Source organism: Heterocephalus glaber, unplaced genomic scaffold, assembly GCF_053883595.1.
Source record: "Heterocephalus glaber isolate CG9 unplaced genomic scaffold, H.glaber_assembly_v1.0 deba00001610, whole genome shotgun sequence".
NCBI classification, from domain to species: Eukaryota; Metazoa; Chordata; class Mammalia; order Rodentia; family Bathyergidae; genus Heterocephalus; species Heterocephalus glaber.
In genome coordinates this window covers 13,898,807-13,921,690 of record NW_028258381.1, presented here as the reverse complement: position 1 = coordinate 13,921,690, position 22,884 = coordinate 13,898,807, and the positions used below count along the sequence as shown (strand labels likewise).

The 22,884-nt window shown below is 40.4% G+C and overlaps 1 long non-coding RNA gene across 1 annotated transcript; it reads left to right on the top strand.

Annotated features, from left to right (window-relative positions):
- The first annotated feature begins 321 nt into the window (after positions 1–321).
- Positions 322–18,775, top strand: LOC110348157 (uncharacterized). Its single transcript, XR_002393145.2, has 6 exons — positions 322–1,037; positions 1,191–1,229; positions 1,676–1,816; positions 4,046–4,234; positions 15,305–15,641; positions 18,461–18,775. It is a non-coding gene; the product is annotated as an uncharacterized LOC110348157 (long non-coding RNA).
- Positions 18,776–22,884: the final 4,109 nt, after the last annotated feature.

Genomic DNA, 22,884 nt, shown 5'->3' with positions numbered 1-22,884 from the left:
ATTCTTATAAACCACCTGTCAGTGCGAATAGTTGCAAAAGCTATTTTTTTAAATCTGCTTAATCTCATGGAAAAGGTAACGAGATAATGAATTAGCAGATCAAAAAGGCTCAGAGAGTTGCCCAGGTCTTCTTTTGTCCTGCAGACCCAAGCCAGTTCCCTAGAAGTTGAGTGGGCCTCAGAGAATATCTCAGGGCAAGGCATTCTATCCTGGATTCAACAGTTGGCCATGGCAGGGTGGAATCTTCTGGTTAGAACCTTGAACCATTGTCTCCTACAGCAGATGTCACAATAGGATTGTCCAGAAGGTCAAGGACTTTGAGATTCAATGGCTGTTTATTGGTACATTCTTTTAAAAATTCACTTCTTTCCTCCTTTATTTTAGCATGTAAGTGTGACTTGGTTTCCAATTGCCAAAGTGTGACAAGTTGTCTCATAAACCTATCACACTTCCATGAAGAAGACAGCAGAATTACAAAAACCATGGGAATCCCATTCCTTCTCCTGTTATGATTATCAAGGGAGGAGCAACCAAAGTGGAGCAAAGGTCTTACAGGTGGAAGCCCTGTTCTCCTCCTCTTCAGGAAGAGCCCAGGAAGGTAGATGAGAAAAGAGGGCAGTTCATCCACACGGTCTGCAACCTTCTCTGTCTGTTCTCAGTCTCATGAATCAAGCTCAATGTGTAGAAGGACTTTGATAAAGCTGTGTTGAAGAATCAGTGACAAGGGAGGTAGTGCCCATATACCTTTTAGGGGCGTAAATGTGTTGACTCAGCCACAAATTTGAACCTCTCTCTTTCTTAGTCCTGTGAACAATAACCATGCACCACACAGCCCAGATACTCCACAGGCAGCTCCATGTGTGAGATCACTTGATTCTGCCCCACAAAATCTTGCAGACAGTGACATTACCTCATTTTATGGTTGCAGAAGCTACAGTGGGGTAACTCTGAGTAACTTGTTCAAGATTTTTTAAAATACTTGGATTCATCAGGACGAGATTTTCCAGGGGGCTCTCTGACCCGATCCTGTTCACTCTGTAAGTCACTCCAACCCCAAGCAAGGGTGTCAGCACGTGTGGTCTCCCTGGCTCCTCGGCTCCTCTATGGCCTCTCATCCATGTCTCTCTTGAGCCTATGTTCCCAGCAAGCTCTCATTTATTAACATCACACCTTCTGTTCTTTGCGAGCAGCATTCTTTGGGACAAGGACAGCTTCGGCAGTGAGTCTAGGTGAGCTCATGGTTGCTTCATTCCAATTTTGAATTTCTATGCATCCCTGTCCCACTCCATGCCCCATGGCACCTTGGTAAATTAATAGCCCTGTGTGTTATTTTTCTGGCCTTGTTTTTCCCCAGGAAGACTTGACATCTAATGCTTTTTGAATGGAAATAATGTCAAGTTCTACTTCTGCAATTGTTGCCTTTGTTACTGGTTTCCTTCCTCTTCCAGCTTTTAATTTTTTTATATTGCACATTTTCCTGTGGTTTATTCCCACTCCACACCCTCAGTCCAACTCAACCCTACCCAGCGCAGTTACTCTTTTTCTTTCTGAAGTGTTTCTCGCCATTGTGCAGAACACTGGGTCCTTGGGTTTGGTTTCTCGCCCTTTCCAAATGCATAACAGTGCTTCCCATTCATATCCCTATGACTTCCAATTTCTTCATCATTGTTTCCAGATGCCAAACCCACCAGCAGGCAAGGGGATCTATCTTGGGGTGCTTAGCATTGTACAGCTCAAAGTGTGTGGCAACTCACTGTGTATGCAAGCTTGAAAACAATCAGCAATCTTCTTCATTCAATTAAACACTAACCAGCCTGTGAGTAATCACTGATAATGCTATTCATTCTATTTTTAGTATCAATAAAAACAATAATTGTATTAGATACATGTCAAATTACTATATTTTGCTCTAGGTAGAAGTGAATTATATACTCAGAATCAGTCATGACTCTGTGATCAGGAGGATAATGGCATTACACATTGAAAGTGTATAAATGATCTGGAGCATTTTCACACTATGTGAGACAGCCTTGTTTTCTCTGGTATCCCTGTCTTTATGCTGGCATTGTAGTAATTTGATTTTAAATTGTCATCAGCATATTAACTGCTTTTTAACAAAGAAAACAATCTCACATTATTCACTTCAATTGTAAAGCAACTCTTATTTATATATGATAAAATATAAGCAAAATGTGCAGTTTAGACTCAAGATACAACCGCAACATCCTCCAATCTCTTTCCCATGGGCTTATGTTGGTTATTTCCTGATTGCCAAGAACTGGGCTCAGCATTGGGTCCACTCAGGTTAAAAATAATGCAGTCTCTTTCTCTCCCTCCCTAGAAAGCTGCAGACATCTCCTCTTGATCAAACTTCTTGTTTTCCTTTTATTCAATCCTTTTTTGGTGCATAGCATGCTCTTTTGGTGCATAGTTGATGTTTCTAAAAAGTACAACCCCAATCAGTTCAGCATGTCCAGAAGAAGTGTTTGTCTTATTTGATGTGGTTAAGAAAGGGAGCTTTCTGAGCATGCTTGGAAAGCTGAAACTGCATGCGACGATTGCCTGGTTTGGCTGTTGGGCCCTCCTGCCCTGGAGAGAGTGAGCTGGGCCTCTCAGCACCCTTGGCCTGCTGTAGGAAAGGCAGGCCCAGAGAATGTACAGCTCACAGGGACCCTCATCACAGAGAAAGGATTTAAGCATCAGAAGAGGACCAAGAGATGGAGAAGATGGGGATATAAAAAGAATTCAGATGCATTATGTTCATGTACCAACTCCCCATGAAGACTAGGATCATTATTCACTACAAATATGTACTAAGAAAATTTTTTAAAACTACATCAGGGCAGGTGAATTTTTCAGATTTCTCAGAATTTCAAGACAAAAGCCTGACATGCTTTTTCCCAAGTATTACTAGATAAGCGCTTTTAAATATAGTCTTTTGCATACTGGGTACCAAACACTGGCCCAAGATATCTTCCTGCCTTTCTGGAAGGTTAAGCAAAGATCCAGTGAGAGACAGCTGCCCAGTATCTTATGTGTGTACAGCTACAAAAATGCAGAAACGTCTTCTATGGTTTCTGGAGGGGGGGGTGGATATCAAAGCAAGCCAAAGCTCCCAGGAAGGAAGTGACTCTGCTGACCCCCAGTGCTGCCCCTCAGGGACAGAGTCCCATCACCTGACATTGAAACTTGGGACAGCCAACTCACACATGGCTCCGCTCCCCTACTGTGGTGCCAGTAAGAGTATTCCCTTCCCTACCTCCACTTGGTCCCTCACCTTGTCTGTGCAGAGAAGATGCTGGCCATCCCATTCCCACCCTTGTCCTCCACAAGCCTTCCTACCTCAGGACAACCAAGGCCGAAATGTTCGCTAATAGAAGCTGCTATGTGGGAAGCCTGCTGGAGGACCTGAACAATTCAAACTTCTCCTGCCAGTGTAGAGCAAAGCAGCCGAGGCTGGGAGGCCTGGAGCTCAGTCCTGCTAACAATAGCTTCAGCCCAGCTTGAGCTAGGGACTGCAGGACACCCTCACCCCTCAGCAGGGAGGGCCTGGCCAGCAGCAACTCCCAAGGGTCCCCAGAGGCCACTGATCTTGGGAAGAGGCTGGAGAAAATCAAGGTGAGACCTGGGCTGTTGGGCCTGGCTCGCTGCCCAGGCCTCTTTGTTATGGGAGGAGGCGTGCAGTGAGAACAGTTGGGATGAAGGCAGCATTCACTTTCTTTGTAATTAAAAGTTGAGAGGCCATGTAATTCAGGCTCGCTCACAGCAAAGATCCACAGAACAGATGACCAGCATTGTTATTGGAGATTTCATGCTGATGAGATTGGCTTTGGAGGGAAGTGACCCAGCAAGGACACAGTGGTGGCTTCCATGAAAATAGGTCTGTCGGGTTGGGTTGACCTTCCATGGAGGGCTGGGCACATGACCACTCTGATAGGGTCCAATCTGTTCCCAGCTTCCAGAGCTGGCAGTTGGTAAGGAGCATCTCTTTGTGGTCCTGTTATCCCACTGCCTGCATCACTGCTGGGTGTGTTTGTCCTCACAGAGATGCCAGAGAGAAGGGCAGGGTGGCATCTTCTCTGAGAGCATCTGCCAGTCCTTCCACACAGCATGAGACTGGGGTAAGAGACACTGCACTACTCTAACAAAAGAATCCGGACGGTGGGAAATCTGTGGAATCTCTTCCTACACTGAAGATGTTCTAAGAGATGCTGGAATTGAAGCCAAGATCCAGGTAAACTTCCCACACACCTCCCTAGGGCTAGGAACTGACTTCATTTTATAGCATAGACAATAAGAGGGTGGCTTCCCACTACCAACTTTCAGGAGGGCTAGAGGGGGAAAAGTCATACCGCTTTATGATATACAACATTCCTTTTCCCATATATTCTAAAGGAAAATGTGCAGCCTAAACTTGGGGAAGGCAAGCCTGAACAATTGCAGCACAGCAGCCTTCAGCAAATGCTAGCTGCTTTTGTTATAATCACTATTGCTACCATTCCTCCTCCTCTGGCAGGGAATGAGCAAGAATGTTGTTCTGTTTTTCATTTTATTAGTTTAGGGAACTGTTAAATAGGAACATCTTCTGAAAAAAGAAAAGGAAGAGTTTTAGTTAGACTAAGTCTGCCTAGGATTCACACAAATACAAAAAAAAATGTGTTTCCATTTGTGTGTACTGGGGGGGGGCAGATACTGGGGACTGAACCCAGGGCCTTTGCACTAAGATACATCCCCACCCCTCTTTATTTTTTATTTTGAGACAGGGTCTCATTAAGTCACTCAATTGGGCTTGAACTTTCATTTTGTCATTTTTTAAATTTTTAATTGAAACAGTAATTGTAGATATTGTGGGGCACAATGTGATATTTCAATGATTTATTAGTTTTATAACCTTTTTTCCTAATTTTGGCTCCTAAACACAGAATTTTATTTATTGTTATAATTAAGAATCTTATTAGAATCTTAACAGAATCTTAGTTATCGTTATGGCTTATATCTAGATGTACCCCCAAAGCCTCATACACTCACAGATGGGGTTTAGAGGAAGTGACTGGATCATGGGTATTTGATACTGGATCATGGCTGTATGATACTAGATTAGTTCACTGGTTAGTTTAACATAGTTTTGGATATGGATGATAAATTTAGAATGAAGAGGGAAGACTCATCTTGGGTGTGGTTGGCATCAACCAATAGAATTGTGGCCTGTGTAAATAACAATGGAAAGAAAAAGGAAGGCTTGCCGCTTCCTACCTGCCATGCCATGGACTGTTTCTCCTCTACTATGCCACTCTGCCCTGCCTTCCAGCCAGCAGACTATGGACTGAAACCTGGGTAGCAGGTATTTTGTTCCAATAATAAGAAAGTAACTAAAATAATTATAGTTGAATTAGGTTCCTGTTCAATACAGCCTGTGTTTCCTAAACATAAATTAAGAGTTGTTAGATAAAGGAAATTCGCAAAGACTGCCAGTATATTAATTAGTATAATATTGCCTATTGTGTCAAATAGACCCCAAAATGTATGTAATTGTGTGACCTAAAGAAATTAATTATTCTTATTTCTTTGATACAGAGTGACATAGTGAGTTGTCAAAGTGGATGTGGATGGTTGTCCGCATGGTTGGATTCAGGGATTCTGGGGCTGTTTATCTTGGGGTCCCACCTCTCTCTGAGGCATCATTAACATCTGCATTCATTGTGTTGTAAGAAAAAGAGCATGGGGAATACATAGCTGCCTTTTCAAGGCTGTGGGCCAGCATAGACCCTGTCACTTTGTCTCACTCTCAGCCACACAACAGGCAGTGGTACCTAGTGGTGTTCCAGGAGGGAGGCAGAGTCTCTTGGACACACCTCCAAGAAGGCTGTATAAAAGGACAGCGTATGTCCTACATATTCTCCAGAAAAGCTACATCATGGATCATTCAGTGCCAGGGCTGGAGAGAATGTGCAGAGTACTTGGACCAGTTTACATGTGCGCACACACACACACCCTCTTTTAAAAATACACATACATAAGCAGAGTGCCTAATGAAAAACCTCATAGATAATAACTGTACAGAACATAGTGAGGAATTGTCATCATCCCCTGAACAGGGGCGCTCAAGTTCAACTTGCTGGGCCAGGAGATATTATGCAGGATCAGCAGCTGTGTAGGAAAAGCAGTAGGAATAGAGGAAAGGAGGTGTTCACTGCCACCTAAAGCCACAAATCCCAGGATACACAATTCCTCCTGATTTGGAATATTAACCTGTAATGGTGAAAATAACAGAGCACCAGAAGAGGCTGCCAGAGATGACACCTGTACAAGTTTACAGGAAGCTTCTAAAAACCAGGGCCGGAGTGACTTTGGGGGTCCCAAAAATATGCCGCAGAATACTCTGAAGACAGACTGCTGAGGGCTGAAACTGGAAACTCTGTGAATTCAAAGCAGAGAAATTATTCAGACACTGATTTCAGAAAAGGTTAATCTCCAAAAGTAATAATTTTGCAAAATGGAGACTATGTAAACAGTGTTACTGGATTGGAAAGCAATACATGTATTCAGAAACTAAATTAGAAAATGGCTCAAGAGGAGATAAATGACAACAGTTTGTGTCCCACTCAAATTAGGATTTGATAGGGTCATTAGGATTGTGATCCTCATGATGGGACTGGTACCTTATAAAAAAAGGATGCCAAAATTCATTCTCTCTCTCTCTCTCTCTCTCTCTCTCTTTCTCACTCTCTTCCTTCCCCTCTCCCTCTCTACAAAGAAGAGGTCATGTGAGCACACAGCAAGACAGTAGCCACCTATAAACCAAGAAAAAACCTAGAAGGAAACCTACAAAAGTATGGGAAATAAAGAAAAAAATTTAAATCCTTAAATAAATTTATAAATATAGAAGAAAGGTCAGCAAACTACAGATCAGTTTTATTTTGTGGCTTGCTTTTGTTATGACTTCTGTTATAATCAAGTGATTTTTAACTTTGTGAAAGTTATAAGAAGAAGAAGAGAAGGGATATGAGGGAGACAATGATAAATATAATATATAAATATATTAATACATTTATATATTAATATATTTATATATAATATATAATAGAGCCTGAAAAGCCTAAAATCCTTACAGAGAATGGCTGGCATCCTTGGTATAGAGGACTATAGAGCAAGACTATCCAACACATATGTATTTCCAGAACAGAGCAGAACAGAATAAAAATTTAAACTAGAATTCAAGAAATTATTCATGAATAAAAAGCTTGTAGATACAAGTTGATACCTAGTGAGAAAAGAGGCTCATATATTACATACTTACATGCAGTATAATAAACCTGAAGAAAACCTAGATAGGCAAGACAAGTAGATACTCATTTCAGGTAAAAGGAGCTGTAAGTGTATTTATTTGTAGCACTAATACTACCATCTCAGAAATGGATCAAAAATATGTAATAGAGATGCCTTGATAAAGTATAATTCACAAAGATTAAAAGGAAGTGAGGTGCATGGGCTAAGAGAATAGGCTCCTTGGCTAACACAACAATATTAGCTAAAATCAAAAGGATTCTGAAGCAAGAGAGGAGAAAGTTGGGGAAAGATAGGTTTGTTTTCTAAGCCCACTGTTGTTTACAGCAAGAGAAGATGCCCTTTATAAACAGCAGAGGGAAAATAGACAGAAAAATAACTCAACTTTCCAGTGCCTAAGAGACTATAACAAAATATCTAACTTCAGATTTGTGTCATCAAAGTCCAAGAGCAAGAAGATGATGGAATCAGAAAAATATTTGAAGAAATAATGGCTAAAAATTCCTCCAAAAGACTCAAATCTACATGTCCAAGAAGATAAGTGAAGTCTAAACAGAATAAATTCAAGACATTCACAGTGTGACCCATCATAATCTTTTAAAACCAAAATTCAAAGAAAAAGTCTTGAAAGAAGTTAAGAGATAAATAGAGCTTTGACATTTGCTTTTGGAACAACAGCAGATTTCTCATCAGAACCAGAAAGATAACAAGGTAGTGAACATTTGGCAAGTGCCAGAAGAAAATAACTGTCAACCCAGAATCCTATATTTTAAAAAATCTCTTGCAGGAATTAAAATCCAAGAAATTTTCAAATGAAAAAAGAGCACCAGCATACCAACCTTGAAAGAATGGCTGAAGGAAGTTCTCTAAAGAGAAAGGAAAACAAGATTGAGAAGAAGTTTGGAACACTGGGAAAGGAAATAAAAACCAGAAAGAATAAAAACTATGGGCAAATTGCCACCCCAAAGAAGATCTTGAGAGACATACAAACGAGATACTATTAGCTGAGGTCTGCTTGCCTAGGACAGACCATCTGGACCCCAGAGCTGGTAGGGACACTACAATGATCATTTTGAACTATTTCTGGGAGTGAAGTACAGTCTTAACATGAAAAGGAGAAGCACCAGGCGCTACAGTCTTGGGATGCACCTGCACATCTTTGTTGACTTTACGATAGTTTCATTTACTTATGTAGTTATTGTCTGGGATCACACCCAAGCACTAGCATAGACTGGGTAACCACCTACCAATAAGCCCCTGTGGATTTTAAGTCCAAGAGCTGCAACAAGATTTCAAAGTGAAGCCCAGGTTTTGACACTGGCTCTGGCATAGAGAAAAGTCAATACAAATAAATGAATAAACAAATTACAAATTATAAAAAATTACAAATTACAAATTGACAAAAGTCAATTACAAATAATTGAATAAACAAAATAAAGGAGAGATAATAAGAAGTTAGAATGCATGCTCCTAGAAATGGGGAAGGTGATCTGGGGAAGGTGGGATATAAGGGAGAGAGAGGAAAGGGATTGAAAATGATCAAGAAATGTTATATGCATCTACCACTTGGCCTAAATAAACATCACTATTCTCTTTTGCAAGCATACACTAATAAAAAAACCCCAAAACAAACAAATAAAAAACACATGCCAGAATCTCAGCCCAGGACACAGACCAGCTAAAACATGGGGATTTAATTGCAATGCTACAGCAGGCTTCTCCTCCCCAACAAATTACCACACCATCAACGGGGTTCTAGTATAACAGAATATCACAGCTGCAAGACACAAATTCTCTGTGGGGAGGAAGAGGAGGACTAAAAGAAGCCTCCCCCCAAAAAACATGGCATTTAAAAGCAAAACAGAACCTAGAAGAATTGAAAGCTGCTGACAGTAACTATTAAATGCATCCCAACTCTAGTGAATCAATGTAAAATTTCACACTAGCAACCCACTCAACTCAGTGTATGTTGCACAAGGTATCATGAGTAGGGTTCAACAAAAAAGTTACAAGACACACTGAAAGGTAAAAATAAACACAGCCTGAGGACCCATAACAAGCATTAGAGTAAGACACAAATCTGATGCAGATTCTAGAACTATCAAGGAATTTAAAACAACTCTGGATAAATCTTACAGACACTCATGAAAAAAGTACAGAACATGCAAAACTAATGAGTAATGTAAGCAGAGAGATGGTGGCAAAGAAGTTATTAACGAAACTATATGAAAAATCACTTTGACTATGAATGTTCTAAATAGGTAATTAAAACATGGCAAAGACATTTTAAAAGACCCAATTGTATGTTGCCTACAAGAAACCAATTTTAAATGTAAGGGTGAAGGCTCAAGGTGAAAGGACAAAAAGAGAGGCATCAAAGGAAGCTAATTTTAGCACTGGTGTTTTAATATTAATAAACCTGGAGTTATATTAATTCAAGGAAAGCAAAAGAAAGAAATTATAAGGCATCAAAGGGTCATTATATAATGATCAAGGAGTTAATTCACCATGAAATTTTTAAAAGTGTATACAGATATCAACAGTGCCAAAACACGTGAGGCCAAAACTGGTAGAAAAATAGATCAACCACCATTACAATTGGAGACTTTAACACTTCTCTTAGAAACTGATAAATCAATTTGGCATCTACCTGATAAATAAATAAACAAATGAGCCCATGCATTAATCTTTTACCTTTAACAAAAAAATAACTCAGAATGGGTAATTGACCTCAATGTAAAATGTGAGACTTGACAATGATTTTGAGATGATCCATGAAAGAGAAAAAACTAATAAACTGTGTGTCTTAGTTACTTTTCTCATCGATGAGGCAAAATACACGACACCCAAATTTAAAGGAGGAAAAGTTTATTTGACGTGCAGTTCATAGAGGTCCAGTCCATGATGGCTGGCCCCAAGGCACAGTGGCGCATGGCAGAGGGCATCACACAGAAGAAATAGTTAATTGCAGGCAAAGACAGCAAAAGCAACAAGAGTCATCCACAACTCCTTCTAACCCTTATATCTTAGCCAGGCTACTTAGGGTGGACAGCACTGACACCCTTAATCCTAATGCCCTTGAGCCTAGCATTCACCTCGAATCAATCCCAGCATCACATACTCTAGATCCAGCCACCTATGAAAAAGCCCCCCCTATGACTGCATGAAGCTTTGGGGAGACATCTAGACATAAACCATAACACTATGCTTTATTAAAATTAGAAATTTCTTTTCTGCAAAAGTCATGCAAAAAAGTAAAGAACAAAGAAACTGACTGAGAAAAATACTTGTAAAATATGTGATAAAAGATTTCATCTTCAGGAATTCTTAAAATTCATCAATAAAAAAACAACCCAATTACAAAACAGAAAAGATCTTAATATAAATTTCAATATGGAAGATACAGTGCAGGTTAATAAGCATGTGACAGGATATTTGGCATCTTTTGTTAATACAGAACTGCAAATTAAATAGCAATGAAACCACACCACCAAGATAGCCAAGATAAAAACATCTGACAATACCAAATGCTGTGGAAGATACTAATCAAATTGAACTCTCTCTGTTGGTGAGAAGACAAACTGGTAGAGGACTATTGTGGTTTATATCTAGATGTCATAAGTGGGGCTTTTGGGAGGTGAGTGGATCATGGGGCATGGTACTCATCCATGCATTACTCCACTGATGAGTTTATAACTAAATGTGATGTTGGGAGGTGAAACGTGATTGGAGGAGGTGAGGGTGTGTTCTGGAAGGGTTTATCTCCCTCCTCCTCCCTTGATCTATCTCTCTGTTTCCTGCCTCCATGTTACCAACTGTTTCTCCTCCCTCATTCCCCTTTCATGCCACCCTGCCTTGGAGCCAACCAACTGTTGAACGAAACCTTTACAAACTGTGATCCAAAAGAATCCTTTTCTCCTTGCAGCTGTGGGAGTCAGGTATCATGTCTCTTCAACCAGAAAGCAACTAAGGCAAGGACTTTGGGAGACAGTTTGATATTTTTTAATAGACCTAAATACAGCCTTAATATGAAATCCAGAAACCAGGCTTCTGTTATTTACCCGATTTAAAATGTGTATGTCCATTGAATCTGAATGTTTCTAGCATTTTTGTTCAAATCTCCCCAAACTGAAAGCAGTTTAAATATCCTTCAAAAGGCAAAAGTAAAAAGAAACTGTGATCTATCCATACAATGCAATGTTATTGAGTAGTAAAAAGTCAAACCATGAAAATACACAGAGGATCTTTTTATACTGTCAAGTGAGAAAAAGTTCTGAAAATCCTACCTATTATATAATTCATATTTTAAGGTATTGTGAAAAGGCATAAGTATATCAATGGTAAATGACCAATTTTGGGGAGTTAAGAGGGTTTTGGAGGACTAAACAGCTGAAGTCCAGGGAAGTCTAAGATTTTTAGATCATACTGTGTTGTACAATACTGTAACTATGGGTACATGACACAATTCATTTATCAAAGCATGCATTACCACAACACGAAGGAAAACTGAGTATATGAAAATTAGGAAATCATTTCGGAGCCCTGTGGCCATCAAGATGAAGCATAGATTGTGACCAAACAATTTACCTCTGCTAGGAATGTAGAGAGAGCTTGAAGGGAATGCAGGAAAATTACTGGCTGCAGTAGCAGAATCCGTGAGGCTGAAGGCTAAGAAAGGCACTGTGTGCCAGTTATCAGTCAGGCCACAGCAGGTGACTGCTTAGCAATCGTGATGCCTTCACTCATAAACACTGGAATTGAACATTGAACTAAGTGGGTGGCAAGTGAGGATAGTTCCCCTCAGAGTGGGCCTAGACAGCAGGAGGAAGTGGGTGGAGTGGGTGTCTGATTAGAGTTGGAGATGCAGGTATGAGCTCCTGGCTGGTTAATAATATAGACATAGCTGGCCCCATGCAGGAATATTCAGATATATATATGTATGTCTATACATGGGTTAGTAGGCACACATACATGTTCTGACTCCATCAGCTAAGAGAAACATTAATGGCAACAAAAAATCCCACTTCCCAGATCTTCTCCACTTTCCATTAAAGTCTACAGGGCCCCTCAGATAAATAGCTGATTCTCCATTTATAGGAAATACATCAGGTTAACCTGGAGCATGTCATACTATTAGAAAAGGAAGTTCTAAAACACACTCACAATGATGAGGATATGTCAGACACACAGAAACCTTCTGAAAGTGCTCCCTGTGGCTAAAGCTGAAGGAATTTAACCACAAAATAAATAAATAGCACTGGATTATAATCCAAAGCATAAAATAAATATCCACGAGTTCATCCTGATATAAATCAATGGTTGACTGAATAAATAAATAAATCGAGAAGACAAATTGCCCATGTGGAAGAAATGCAAATAACTGATGTAGCTACTTTATAAGCTGTTGCAGCGTTAGTCCTAACTCCTTAGCTGTGGGATGAACGAGGGACATTTCCAAAGATCACAGTACACAAAAGGGGAACCTTACATCTATTTTCTTTGAGACCTGGCAAGTGCATACATTTTGTCATTTCTCTTGCTAAAAGAAAACAGAATTACTTTAGAGTGGAGAACCATGACAAAGACTACCTCAGCCTGGTCTTATAGGTCAACATGAATACTACAGATGAGACATGTTAAGAGTATGGATCCTTTTTTTCTAAAGAATTTGCTTGGTCTTTGTCCATAGCTTAGGGTCAGGCATCTTCCAAACCCTTGAAATCTCTTCAGTGCTAGGAGTCTTTGTTCTCCATGATGGGCTCCTGGGGTCACACCTGAGTTCAGGCCAATGACTGCCTAGACAATTTCAATATGGCTGCCTAGAAAGTCCAAAAATTGGACTGATGGGTTAGGGCTTTGGGCCATGGGGCATCAGCTCAACCTCTGGGGAGAAAGGGAGGCTGGAGATTGAGTTTGGCTGGAGATCTCTTGGCCAATGGCTACATCAGGCCTAGGTAATGAGACCTCAATAAGAACTGTGGACACCACAGGTCAGCTGATCTTTCCTGGTTCATTATACACATGGATGTGCCCACAGTGTGACTTGTACTAAGGACATGGAACTGTCACATGTGGACCCCCTCTTTGATGATACCCTATGTGTCTCTTCTGTTCACTGGTCCTGATTTGATACCTTCATATAAAACTAAAATTAAGAGGTCCTCCATGATGCCTCAAAGGGTGCACCATGGAACTGTGTCCTGTGGCATAGAGGGTAACACTCTCTAGCCTTGTGCCACATCCCCAGTCCCTCTCACTGCCTGCTGGAATCACATCCCAAATATACTACTTGCACCCAAATGGTTTGACTTGGGGTCTCCTTTATAAGAAACCCAGAGTAAGGAAATAAATAGAGGACACACACACGTGCGCGCGCACACACACACACACACACACACACACCCTTTACTTGGAAACTCAAACTTTGCATTAACAAATTTTGGGTTAAAGAGGAAATACAACAAATAGAATGAAACCTCAATATGTTCAGAAAATAAATATATTCACCAAGATAAACCATAGTCTACCTGATGTAGCCAAACTGGGCTGAGAGGAAAAATCACTGCAGTAAATGCCTATATGAATACAAATGAAAGTACGTAAGTGAAACATTCAATCCAAACATCTCAGAAAAAAAAAAAGCCAATGAAAGTAATCATGGAAGAATTTTTAAATACTAAACATGGAGGTTTGCAAAAAAATCAACAAAATAAAATAATACACTTAAGTAAATTTTCTGTAAAAGAGAGAACATAAATTCATACCTTTAAATATGATATGGGGAAGGAGGTTTTGACCCAATTTTATGCAATTCTAGGGATACAGAGAGGAAACTGAATCATCCCAGTAACGTTTTTATTTTGATTTGTTTTTTCTTGGCCCAAAACTAGGGAGCTATTCATTCCACTAAGCAAAAAACAATGGAAACAGCTAGAAGGGACTAGTACATGCTAAAATGGATAGTTTGAGCAATAAAACTAATAATGACTGTAAGTAATTAAAATATATTGAAGGTATAAAAATCCATGAATCCATAATGATACAAACTAAAAGAAATAATTCATTATTAAGGATACAATTGGAAGCAATCGGACAGAAAACTCTTTAATAGAAAGGATTAAGCATTTCTCTATTTGTGCAGATGTAAACTATATTTCAGGAATAGAGCAGTCTCTTCAGTGGAAAATCCCACATCAATAATAAAGAAGGTAAGACTGAACTAAGAAGGCCATTATTTTACAGTTTCAAGTGAAATAACTGAGTTAATCTGTGACCTTAGCATTGGAAACGCAACTTCCAGCCTACAGAAAATGGGAGTCTGCTACAAAATACATGGTTCCATGATGAAGACATTGGTCACCTTCGAATGCAGGACCTTCTGGTGAACAGCTGGTGTTAATTCTTTAGCAAGTCAAAGCCAAGAGAGGAAAGAAAGGAGGAAAATTGAACAAACCAATCATAAAAGTCCATTTGAAGACACTCAAGAAAATATGAATATAATTTGCATTATAATAGCATTATGAAGTGATGTAAGTGGTTATGAAATGTCCTCAGTGTCTTTGTACATTCATTTTCAATTTCATGTAGGCAAAACTGAGTGATTCTCCAGTTACAAAAAGGGGCAGGTAATCTAATAAAAATATAGGAAAGTATTAGTAGTTTTTGAGATTGTGATGGGCATATAGAGGTGTGTAATATTGCTACGATGACTTTGAGATTTTTTCATCATAAAAGGTTTCCTAAAAGTCCTTTGCGAAAATAGTACTCTATCATACCCAGTGACGTCCCTCCTTACTACACCCTTTTCACTCCTTATTATCCCACACCTCCTCAGCTCCTCTACAGTACTGCAGAAAACGTAATGCAAGAAAGAGAGGCAAGTCTTTACTCCAACAGCCCAGGAAAGAGATCAGACTATGGCCCATAGTTTCTTGTATGTCTTCCTTCTCAGTTAGCTGACACTGCCCTGCCGACATCAGGCTAACCATAAAGAACTGACTTTTCCTTCTTATTTTAAAAGCAATGAAAATGTAAACATGGAGAGTGGCAACTTGAAGCCATGGCTGATACTTCTACCCAGAACCAAGCCGATGTGCCTGCAAGATTTGGGAAATGAAACCCCTCAAAGAGGGGGGTTTGTTCAGACTGTACATGAAATAAGAGCAGAAAGAGGCAGCACATGTCACTGGATTCACAGCCCCTTGTCACTTGCCGATGACAGGCCGCTGTCCTCTGGGAGCTTCCCCTGCCTGCTGGCTGGTGCTGGGCTCTGCTTGGCAGACTGGTGAGATCCATGTTTCTGGAGACTTAAGATGCCAGGACCCATCCTGCTCTGCAGCCTGGATGGCCAGCTGAAGGTTGGTAGCTGTTGACAGAGTTTCTTCTTGTCAGACAAGTGTTCTAGGGGCTGGAAGTACAAGATCAGGGTGTCCACGGGGCCTGCACCTTCCACGAGTGCCAGAACAGGTCTGCTCCTGGCCTCTTCCCAGCCCATGGTGGCCTGTGGGCCCTGCTGGATGCAGAATAATTTGTTCTGGGGGGGCCTGAGTGTTCCTCCTGTTGGTTCCATCCTCATCCAGATGTGAGAACCACTGGCTTGGACCACTCAGGATGAACCTTGTAGAGAGAAGGGGTTAGAAAATCGAGGGAAGGAGATTCCCTCGATTTTAGAAAGCTGTCCCTCATACCTTCTATACCAGGAGGTACAAATACTATATTTCAGAAAGAAGAAACAAAGCAAAACAAAAACAACACTAGAATCACCCTGTTTCCTCCCTGCATGCCTAGAACTGCATAAAATTGCCTCAAAAATTCCTTCCCCTTATCATTTTTAAATGTATAAATTTGCGTTCTCTTTTACAGAAAATTTACTGAGGTATGTTATTTTATTTTGCTGATTTTTTTTGCAAACCTCCATATTTAGTATTTAAAAATTCTTCCATGATTACTTTCATTGGATTTATTTTTTTCTGAGATGTTTGAATTGAATGTCTATCTCATCTACTTCCATTTGTATTGATATAGGCATTTACTGCAGTGATATTTCCTCTGAGCCCAGTTTGGCTGCATCAGATAGGTTATGGTTTGTTTTGTTTACAATACATTAATTTTCTGGAAATACTGAGGTTTCACCCTATTTTTTGTATTTCCTCTTTAACCCAATATTTGTTAATGCAAAGTTTTAGTTTCCAGGTAAAGGGCCATGTGTGTGTGTGTGGAGGGGTATATGAGGGACCTCCTTCTAAAACAGGAACATATCTCTCACATGTGCTGCTTCTCAATTGTCTTTAGCTCAGAATAGCCCTTCTTCTCAAATGGCATACCTTGGGCAACATAGTATGCTATACTTCCCTGGTACCACCTGGCCCTGGGAGGGAAGGGGGAGAAAAAATCCAAACATCACCCAGCTGACCAGTCCTGAGAAGGGGCTTGATTTCTGCATCTAGAAATAATTTCATGTCTTTGAAAAGGAAAGGAGAATCAAGACCCTAATTTTACCCCCAAAACATCACATGGACTATCACATGCCAAGTGTGACAGTGCATTTTAAAGTACAATAACACATTTAGTCCTATTTGGCCTGATGTACAGCAGACATGTCTTGGGACACTGCTGAAACCCAGCCCCAGGGCATGGCTTCCTCCATCCCTGACCCTAAGCAAACCTGTAACTCTTTACCTTTCCTCCCATCTCTGCAATCCAGGGCATCAGCAGCCATTAGCACACATTAAGTCATAAACAAATTGTTGAACATTGGTAACAGTGGGCTGGTGGAATTTGTGTAAAAATAGCCAAGTGTAATATCTTTAATTGTTATTACTAGGTGGTGTTTTATTCTTTCTTTCTTTCTTTGCTTGGTAAGCCATAAACTTTACTAGTTAAAGCAGTTTCTGTTGAGACTGCTTTGCTAGGTTTGTTTTAAATATATAAAACACACTTTCTGTATTAGTGATAAATATGTGTATGTGAAATAATTAAAGTGATATTAGAATTACCTGCTGAGCTCTTCAACCTGGCTGTGGCCTGCACCTCAGCTGGAAGTATTTAATCAAAGTTGTTAGAATGTTCTGGAAGCTCTCAGCAGCAGTGGTCGACAGAACCACACGACCCTGAAGTCTGAGTGGAAAGAGGCCCGGGTGCTGCCAAGGGACACTGTTTATGAATGCCCTCTCCCCACATCACACCTGGTTCTAAGAACCAACTGTTGGCTTAGTTAATCCCCATAACATCCCGCAGGAGCCTCCAAGTCCATCCAGCCTGGGCATACAGAGCAGGACCCAGCACCCCGGCAACAGGCCTTACATTGCTCCGCAGCACCAAGTACACTTCATATTTTAGCTCTCACTAGGTACAAGAGAGAAGACTGAGCCTTGAGATCCTTGATCCAAATTGCATGAGCCCCATGGAGCTAAGAGAAGATGTCCTCTAGCTGAGCATCCACCAGCCTGCCCATGGAGGGGAAGTGGAGACTTGTCAGCTTCCTGTACGTTGCCCAGCATGTCACAGGCACATTCATGTTCATGTGGAACACATGTGGCACACGGCTTCTATCCCTCATGATCCCAGAGAGTGGATTCTGTCACTCTCAACAAATCCTTTTGATGTCACCACCAAGACCCAGTTCCAGAACTGCTCTGGCTCCTGCATGGTTTTGTGGAGATCCAGAAAGGCCCTGATGGAGGGGATGACCAGCAACAGGAAGCTGTGTCACTGGCAGGGCAAGGCAACTCCACAGCTTGGTTTGTCTGGCTCTGCTGTACCTTACGTGACCTCTCATATCCCAGACCACCGTGGACATGCAAATGACCCCCCCTCAAACACACACAGCAGAGAAGCCCTGGATCCCAGCACATGGACTATCCCACTCATTGAAGGCTCTCAGGAGTCCAGCAGGCAGCAGTTACTGCCCATGTTCTCCTGGACATTTGCACAGAACCTTGACATCCCACTTAAATCTATGACTGGGGCTTGCTTGGATTTTGTTTTCCATCTCATCGCAAAAGTAGGATTGCCAGCAAAACATGCACATATAGTCATATTTGAAGCTCAGATCAAGAATAAAAGAAAAGCAGTGAGTACCTTCTAGATATCTTATAGGACATGAGTATACTAAGAATTATTTGTTCTTGATATGACACTCAACTTCAGCTGGGAATTCTGCATTTTTATCTTCCAGATCTGACAGCCTCACCTGAAGGGAAAACATCTCTATGGCTGGGTCCCTCTCTCCTCTGGGTATCAAAAAGTAGATGGAGGATCCACCGCAGGGAGTGTCTGAAACTCTTCTGGGACCACTTGGCGCCCTTCAAATTATGGGCCAAGCTAAAGAAATGAAAACCAGATGTGGCCCCAAATGTGACAGTACTTGCTCGTAATTATAATGATCTTTATGGACTCTTTATTGAGCCTCAAATTGAAGTTTAGTGAACAATTGCCAAAAGATGTGGGGTTTCCCACGGTAGATGTCACAAGGAAGACAGCATTCGAGCTGAGTCCCTCAGGCCTGTTGCCATGCCAACAACATCCTGCAATTAGATGACACAGTGGGTTGCTGTATTTATCCGAAGGAAGTTTATAACCTCTTGGAAGGAAATTGTAAACTTCCTTTTTATGCAGAATCTTACTTGGGATAAGCAAAAACATAGACATCTTGGTTTATTCTGAAGAGAAAATCGCTTTCTAGAAGCATTAGGACTGCAGTCATACCTCAACACCATGCTTTAGTTATGCAGAAAATAATTCTAAAAACAATTCTTAAGCATCCCCATGTATTCCATGCTCCCAGTTTGAGCACCAAGACTCACAAATTCATTTCTCCATACTTACATCTACAAGGATGAGCTAAGATTGTTTTAATTCTAATGCCATGACTTCATTATTTTTTGTTCCTCATTCTTTATTCTTTCTTGGTTTCTACTTGCTATTCTATAATGTGACTAATGGATAGGGAAATATTGACTTTAGATTCATCCAATGATATTGTTGCAATAAGTAGACTCTAATAACAGTGTTTGCACTGAGATTTGTATATCCTAAAATCAAGTGGTAACATAGTCAGTGACCATTACATCCTGACACTTACTCAAACTCCTGGGCAGTTTGCACTCAATTCTTAAATTAGAGCTCCGTATCCCAGTTGTGGAAATTGAGGCGCACTACTTGTAATTCCTAACCATGCTGAAAATCAACCTCCTTCAATATAACCAGAAATTATACATATTAAAATATGTCAAATAATTATTTCATAGTAATTCTTAACTATACTTAGGATGGGCTCCTAGCTCAACAGTTTCAACTAAATTGAGTTGTTTTAAATATGTAAAGCATTCAGTTGTTATCATGTAGACAAAAATACATGTGAAATTCACGTTTTGAACACATACTCCGCATTTTGAACCACTGTCACATAGGCTGAGGTAGCATTTCTAAAATGAGTCTTAGAGACATACAGTCGTCAGGAATATTAATAAATATGAAAAGGGAAATCTATTGTCAAACGATATGCTTGGTAAAATGAAGATAAGCAGATTGTTTTACTGTAAGACTTTAGAATTTTTCCTCTGTGTGTGCTCTAGTTAACTATTGTTGCATAGTGAACAATCCCCAACTCAGTCTTATAAAATGAGGATTTGTTCACACTCATGGATCTGTAGGCTACAAACGCAGATATAGCAAGCAAGACAGCTTGACTATGCTCCAGGATGGAACAATGGGCCAAATACTTGAGCCAATGGCCCAGAGTTAGAGGGAATTCTATGGCTGGGGGCTGGAGCCATCTGAGGTTCCTATCTTCACCATGTGTGGTACCTGGGCTGGGAGGAATCAAAGCCTGGGATTGTCACCAGGATCTGGGCTCCCTAAGAGCTTGGCTTCTCATCCACTAATGGCCTCTCGGTAACTGGACACTTTAGAAGGGCTCCAGCCAAGGCAGCCTTCCACACATTTTCTGCCCAACTTTAGTACTCATATAGCCACATTTCATCCATGTGCTCATTACAATCCCGCCCAGCCCTTGGGAATTAACATTAAATCCTGTATGATGAAAGAAGAATCACACTCATGCCTCAGAAGAGCAGTTAGAAAAGAAGCTATTATTGTGATTGCCTCCTGAAAAGAAAAGGTGACCCTCTGTAGATCAATGAGACCAATGACCATGTTTTCCTGGTAGTGCTGGATACAAGTCAACTTGCCTGGGGATGAGCAGCATCCTACAGATTTATGTCCTGAGGTCCCAGCCCAGGGAACACTGGCCTGGCATCATGAGATGCTAGGGCATGAGGGAGCTGAGACAATCAAGTTGGATCCCCTTTTGCAGGTGAGAGCACTTGCCATGAATTTTAGTTTTCTGGACCGACTTCAGGCTGAATTATGGTTGTAAAATCTAGATCACACTTTCACTCCCTTCCTTCCCCTAATGCTGGCAACCTAACATGAGAAGCTTTGTCCTTGGGGTGAACTTGAAAGGTCTGTGTTCCACTTCTCCATGGAACTGGAGGAGTTTATGCATTCTCCCCACTGTAAGAATTATCTGTACCGGATCCCAGACAAAAATTCAGCTTTGAGTCACTAGCCTCTTGGCCAATAAACTCTTTATTTTAAATTACTGTTGTGGTAATGTTGCAAAACATAAATTGTGCCATTACAACCATGTTGAAGTGAATAGTTCAGTGGTGTTATGTACGTTCATTATGTTGTGCAACTATTCATCACCATCCATCACCAAAAGTTTTTCATCTTCCCAAACTGAAACTCAGTACCTACTAACAATAACTCTCCCTGCCTCCTTCTCCCGGGCCCAAAGAACCTCCATTCTACATTCTATCTCTACGAATTGGACTATTCTGGGGACTCCTGTAAGTGAATCGTACAATAGACATCCTTTTATTACTGGTCAGTGTCACTTCATGTAATGCTTTTAACCACATCCACATTAGAATCCTCTTACTTTTAATGCTGGGCATTATTCTATCATATGTAAATCTCCCATTTTATCTATTAATTCATGAACCCTTGGGTTGCATCTACATTTTGGCTATTATGAACAATGCTGCCAAGAACATAGATGCACAAATATCTCTTTCAGACCCTGCTTTCAGCTTTGTTGGGTACACCCAAAAGTGGAAATTCTAGATGGTAATTCTCATTCTGCTTTTTTCAGGAACTACAATAGTGTTTCCCATAGTATCTATACCATTTTGCATTCTCATCAGCAATGTACAAGAGTTCTAGTTTCTCCACAGTCTCCTCAACACTTGCTATTTCCTACTTTTTGATAATAGTCATCCCAATAGATGTAAAATAGCATCATCTTGTGGTTTCAATTTGCATTGCCCTAATGATTAGAGATGTTGGGCATCTTTTCATGAATCTATTGGCCATTTGTAAAATGTCTTTGGAAAAATATCTATTTGAATCATCTGCCCATTTTTTAATCAGCATGTTTGTTTTTATTGTTGAGTTGTAGGAGTTCTTAATACATTCTGGGTATTAACCTCGCATATGAAATACAAATATCTCCTCCCACTCTCTATATTTCCACTTCTCTATTGATAGTGTGTTTTAACTCATTAAAGTTTTTTTTTTGTATTTTGATGAAGCCTAACTGACCTGTTTTTCTTTCCTTTTTGCTTGTAATTTTGATGTTATCCAAAGAAATCCCAGAACTCAATATCATAAAGCCTTTCCCCTATGTTTTCTTCTAAGAGGTTAATAGTTTTAGATTTTCTACTTAGATCTTTGACCAGTTTTGAGTTAATTTTGGTACATGGTCTGAGGTGAAGGCCCACTTTCATTCTTTTGCATGTGGAAATCCAATTTTCCCACATCATTTGTGAAAGAGCCACGTAATTTAACAGTTAAACAACAGTTTAACAGTTTCAACAATTAACTGTTAACAGTTAACAGACTATTTAACTATCTAAACCATTAAAATCTTCCCCATACAATTTAACCATGGCCAAGGGCTGTTCTTTTACTCTACTTGATTACCCTTCTTTTCCTTTGAAAATGAATCCTAGCCTTCTGCTGCAATTGCAACCTCACTCACCAAGCTCTCTTGAGGATAGTTACTTCCATGAGACTCAAATCAAGCCAGGATAATATTAGAAGTGTTACATGTGCTTTTAGAAGGCTGATTATAAAGTACGTTTCGTGCAAAGGAAAACTTTATGTTATTCACATCCCTTCTGTGTTCAGCCTGGAACATGGACATGGAGACTAGGGCCATTTTAGGTCCCTCCAACTAAGAAATGACTGGAGTTAACAAGTGTTCATAAAAGATGGTAATCCATGTCCCTGAAGACAGCATGGTGCCGCCGTGTAAGCTGTGCCTCACCTGTACAGACCTGTGGTTGACAGGCATTAAACACTCTCATATTTAAAGCACTCTCAGGTTATCTTTTCCAGCTGTGCAGGTGGTCCTAATATAGCTAAGGTCTAGTTTATGTATTCTTTATAATACAGCAATTTCAAATAAACAACTGGGCTGAGGGTGCTAGCACAGGCCTATAATACCAGCACCGTGGGAGGCTGAGGTCACAAGTTTGAACCCAATCTACACAACTCAGCAAGACCTTGTTTCAAAATAGAAAATAAATAGAG